Below are 5,838 nucleotides of genomic sequence, written 5' to 3' on the forward strand. Positions count from 1 at the left end.
AAACAGAAAAGCACACTAGGTAAGAGGGTAGAACTGGGTAAGCAAGAACCCAAAGCCCAGAGCAGTCCCTCAAGCAGTGGACTGGGTCTGGAGTTACCCAAAGGAAACGTGAAACTCGGCTGTGGGCGACGGCTCCCCTGGGGCTCAGTGTAGCATCGCTGTTTCTGGATTCTCCCAGCCCCACATGTTCATGGCTCCCATTCATTTAGGAGTTGGGAAAACACTTGGCTGTATGTAAGAAAATAATAATGCAAGTTTGTAGGGAAAGAATGTGAGCCTTCTTGCTCAAGTGGGTTAAAAATGTTGAAATGTTGCTGAAAAAGCCTGGTGGATGCTTCTTCATGCTTATAGAATTTTGGGCCTTCGTCCCTACTGTAGAGTCTATATAATTAAGATAATAAAATAGCTCAAAAGTTTCAAATTCCCCAGCACCCCTTTAAAAATTTCTTGTTACACGCACATTTAAAATTCTGGCTCATGATTTCCTTCCTTCATTCAAAGTAAAACAATTTTGCCCCAAAGGCGGTGTGTCCTAAACTTGACCTTGCTCGGCTTTATATGCTGTTCCCAAATAACAGAAAATCGCAAGTTGTCATTCACTACATTTTGGCAGCTGCCTGTGGTTCTTTTTGAATTTGCGTCTGACTGATCTTCATCACTGCGAGTAAAGAATTTGGTCACCTGCCATGCACTTTTAATTTTCTAAAGCAAATACGTTGGAAGGAGGCAATTAATGTACAAGTGGAATGTTGGTCTAAGCAATTGATTTAGGGGAAAGGTTAGTTCAAATCCCTCATTAATTTAGTTTCAGTTAATGAAAGATCTGAATTATGGATCTTAAAGAATACACAGAATTTAAACAATTGAAGGGAAATACTGTAACCAGGCCTGGGGTCGGGGTTTACGGTCTTAATTAATTGACAAGAAGGTTTTGTGATTTGATATTAGCACATCTAAAGTGCTTTAGAAGGTCTCAGAAATATATTAAACATCTTCACCTTGAGTTGTTTTTTGAAGAAGTTTGCATTGAAGAGCTCATACTGAAATGAATTGTTACAAAGCTAATGGAATTTATTTACTTCTTAGCCTATTGGGTTGTACTGACTGCATCTTCAATTTAATTCAAAATGCTCCTCAGCCTAAAATATAATAATGTACCTATATTTAATAATGTGTTGCAGAATCATTTTTTTTTTCCAAGATGAAACACCTCTTAACAACTGACAAACTTCTCACCAGCACCTGTGTCAAGTCCACGTTCCTTAGGAGGACAGCCAGAGCCTGTCACATCTGGCTCAGGGGACCCTCCCTTCAGCTGCCTCTCCTGTCCTGGGGACTCCTGTATGCAGCCATCCTGGACAGCTTGCAGGTTCCCCACCTGGATGGACTCATGATACTGACCTTCCCCTCTTCTGTCTACCTGCCCAAATCGTCCCCATCCCTCAAGATGTAGTTCCATTTTCTTTAAAAAAAAAAAAAAAAAGAAAGAAAGAAAGAAAGAAAGAAATTGTAGCCGGGTGTGGTGGCAAACGCCTGCAATCACAGCGGCTTTGGAGGCTGAGACAGGAGAATCCTGAGTTCAAAGCCAGCTTCAGCAACAGTGAGGCGCTAAGCTACTCAGTCAGACCCTGTCTCGAAATAAAATTCAAAATAGGGCTGGGGATGTGGCTCAGTGGTCGAGTAACCCTGAGTTCACTCCCCGGTACCAAAAAAAAAAAAATTGAAATGTTTTTAACTGACATATAATATTTTATGGATTTATAGGGTGCTGTATGATGATCTAAGATACACACATATAAATAAAATGTGTAATAGTAAAATCAGGGTAAATACCATTTGCACCTCCTCAAACACTGATCACTTCCAAATGTTGAGATCCTTTAGACTCTTCTAGTTATTATTATTTTGGAGGGCGATACCAGGGATTGAACTCAGGGGCACTTGGCCACTGAGCCACATCTCCAGCCCTATTTTGTATTTTATTTAGAGATAGGGTCTCACTGAGTTGCTTAGCACCTAAGCAAGGGAGTCCTAACCAGCTCAGAAGTTGCCAGACACGGGTGCTGATGAGGCTGGCTTTGAACTCGCTATCATCCTGCCTCAGCCTCCCGAGATACTGGGAATATAGGTGTGCGCCACTGTGCCCAACTTTTCTAGTTATTTTTAAATATGTCATAGATTGCTGTAGGCTGTGGTTACCTGACTGATGTGGAACACCAGAACCAGTCCCTCCTGGTTAACTGTGTTAGGATGCTCACTCCTAACCTCTGACCATCTCCTCTCGACCCTACCTTTCCAGTCTCTAGAGGCCACTACTCCACTCTCTTCTATGAGATGGCTTTTTAGCTTCCGCACATGAGTGAGAAGAGGCAGCTATCCCTGGCTCCCTTAGCTTAGCCATCTCCTCTTAATATCCTGACCCTTTTCAGGGTGGGATTCCCCCTTGTCACGCTGCCGTTGTTTTTTGAGCCCCTTCTCTGTGGGGCCAAAGGTCTTAGATGATTCAAGGGGTGCACTCATGTGGCTATTTACATTTAAATTAATTAAAATTAGGTAGAACTAAAAATTCAGGTCCTTGTTTTCACTTGCCACACTTCAAATGCCCAGTGGTCACTTGTAGCTAGTAGCTACCCTCTTGGGAGCACAGGCACAGAACTGCAAAAAATGCTGGGCCTCAGCTCCCCAGGCACCCAGCTCATGCAAGCCTGCCTCTCCAGCACTGAGCAAAGGGCCTGGGCCACATAAGCTGCAGAATGGACATGCGAGTGTGCCTGGCACTCAGGAAAGGGAGTCCTACCAGCTTAGAAGCCACCTGTTGTCAGAATCAGCCAGGCTTCTGTCACTATGGGAAAATGGATGGCTGGGGAAAGATGCCTGCTGCCCTGGGCCCATTGAACAACCTGCCTTGAGTGCCACTCTGGGTGACACTGTGGAGGACTTGGGAAGTCAGCTTGGACTTCATCTCTCTGGGGCTAGAGCCCCTGGAAATCAGGGAGTTGGGGAGTGTAAGGTTATAAGAAGAGTCAGAATCATGAATACAGTGCCTTGGGTTTTAGGTTCTGTGAAGTAGGACAGGCAATCTGAGCCTCCGACCATTCTGGGTCTTTGGTACATTTGAGAGAACAGAGGCCTTGGGTGACAGATCCTTCCTCTGCTGGGCAGCAACCAGGGCACTGGGTTCCAACTCAGGAGCCTCATTTCCCGATCAAGGCTTTGGCCGTGGTGCGCTTCGTCATTCATTATTCATGAATGGACTCCTCTGTTCAAAAGTAAAGCGCAAATGCTGTAAATTAGGGCTGCAGAGAGGATGGCAGGGAACTTGCCGGTTTGCCTTCAGCACTATCCTCTCTAGGAATTGGTGCCAAGACTTTGTGGGTGAGAAACGCATTTTCATGATGCATCAAAAAATGCATGTTTTAAGAAATCACCTTTATAAATGGGAGCAGGTGGGGAAGAATCTGAAGGAGAAGGAGCAACGCTTGCAGATGAAAAGCACAGCCAGCAGAGGAGGAGGCGTGAGGACACCACGAAGACCGGGGATGGGCTTGTGATGCTGGGTTTTTCCCTTTCCTTCCCACATGCACACAATGGTCACGTGCGTGGAAACGCACACACAGACACACAGGCACATGTACAGCACTCTCCTGTGTGGACTATTTAGGGCTAATCCTTCCAGCAGGACTTTATTTCTCTCAGGGTTGAAGGATTTGTTGGGGCCAGCTATGGTTTGAATGTGGCTTGAGTGTGTCCCCCAAAAGCTCATGTACTGGAAGCTTGGTGATGCTGGGAGGTGGTGGACCCTTAAGAGATGGGGCCTTGGGGGAAGTGACTGTGTTCTTGGAGCATCGTTGGGAGAAAGTAATGCAGTACTCAAGGGACCCCAGTGAGTTCCCAAGAGAGTAAGTTGTTAACAAGAGCAAGCTTGGCCCCTGGATCCCTCTTATTTCTGTTTCCCATGTGACCTCTACCTCTTGTATACATTCACTCCCATCATGATGCCATCTGCCAACTTGTGATACACCAGAAAGGCTTCACCAAAGGCTGAACTGATTTTGGGCTTTCAGCCACCACAATGGTGAGCTCTTCTTTCTTCATGACCTAGCCTCAGGTTTTTTGTTATAGCAATGGAAAATGGACTCAGACCCTCTGTTAAGTTGCTTGTTTACTTAGTGACCTGTAAGAGCACGAGGGGTAAGGTGTACTCACAACTGGGAGATGATATTGTGAAGAGTCTCTGCCCTTGGGCATTGCAAGTTCTGCCTCTTGGGTACCATGTGGTCCTCCACTCCTCCTTCTGAAGCCCCCAGTATGGCTCTCAGTGCTGGGGTGATGCTGTCTTCCTTCTCTAGTATGAGGCCTACTCTCTAGGAGGCCCATGTATGTCTTGTACTTACTCTTGTCCATGGCAAACATCCCTTCCAGGTTGTTCTCCTTCACAGGGGTGGCCTCACCTCAACAGNATGTGTATAAGAGACAGTTTCCTGGGCTGAGTGGATTCTGGGTCAAGACTTTTCTTTCCACAGGTGGGATTCTGGCTTTCATTTCTTTTTCTTTTGGGGGGTAGGTACCAGGGATTGAAGTCAGGGGCACTCCACCACTGAGCCACCTCCCCGGCTCTATTTTGTATTTTATTTAGAAACAGGGTCTCACTGAGTTGTTTAGTGCCTTGCTTTTCTTCAGGCTGGCTTTGAACTCCGGATCCTCTTGCCTCAGCTTCCTGAGCCACGGGAATTACAGGCGTGCACCACCGTGCAGGTTTCTGAATGAAATGTAGTGGGTTCAGAGGAAGTCAGACTGGGGACCCCTAACATTTCTCATGTCCAAGGCTGCTGGCCTCTGGCTTCCTTTGGACCCCTCTGTGGACTCCTGGACCCCAGGCTGCTGGCCTCCAGCCTCCTGTGGACCCCTCTGGAACCTGGATGCGGAACAAGGCTCACCTCTGGGACGGGCTTTGAGGGAGTCGGATTTTACTCTTTTAGCTATTTTTCTTGGAAAGGGAATGTGTGCACAAGGGAACAACTCAGATCAAGACTAGGAAACCCTGCAAGCCTCCAGGTCCCAGGCTCTGGGTCGCTGGGGCCTCTGCGCAAACGCCTCCAACCGTGCTCTAGGATGGAAGCTTTGACTAGCTGCTCAGCGCTGGTCAAGATCGTCACCCAGCACAGGGAGGGGACTCCAAGTCGCTCTTGCCCTTCCTGGCGATGCCTAGACTCGCCTCTGTCCCAAGGACGCCCTGAAGACTCTCAGGGGGAAGATCAAAGTCGAGCTCTTCTATTTGAACAACCTTCTGAGACAATCACGCGGGTGGGGACAAATTTAAACCACACACGGTCCCTCCCCGACAAATTTAAACCGCTGCTGCCCATTCTCACCTCCGCCAGGTACGTCTCTTTTCGGAGGTGCTCCCGTGTACTAGGCCGCCCACCAGCGATATCAACTTTAAAAAAGAACCCGATGCAAGCATTACATCCTAGCGTATTTCTGCTCTTTGCCTTTTTTCTCCTAACCATAGGTCTGGGCGCTGGCTTCCCGCCAGCCCCGCGGACGCCGCCCCAGTACGGCTGCATGGGTCCGCGGTCACTGACTTGCATGCGGGGTAAAGGGGTCAGCTTCAGTGAGTGACCCCGGGTGGCTCGGCCACTTTCCGGGTCTGTGCAGGGGCTCCTCTCACTCGAAATCAGCTCTGCCGGCGATGCCGGGGCGGCTCCGCAGCCGGGAGACCTGCGGGAACTTTTCCCGGTGCCCGTGCGCGGGGCCCAGGCAGGTTCGACAGCCTGTCGTTTTGGTTTGGTTTTAAGATCGCGAATCGCGGCGAAAACCCGCGGAAGGAGAACACAG

Source organism: Marmota marmota, unplaced genomic scaffold, assembly GCF_001458135.2.
Source record: "Marmota marmota marmota unplaced genomic scaffold, marMar, whole genome shotgun sequence".
Lineage (NCBI taxonomy): Eukaryota > Metazoa > Chordata > Mammalia > Rodentia > Sciuridae > Marmota > Marmota marmota.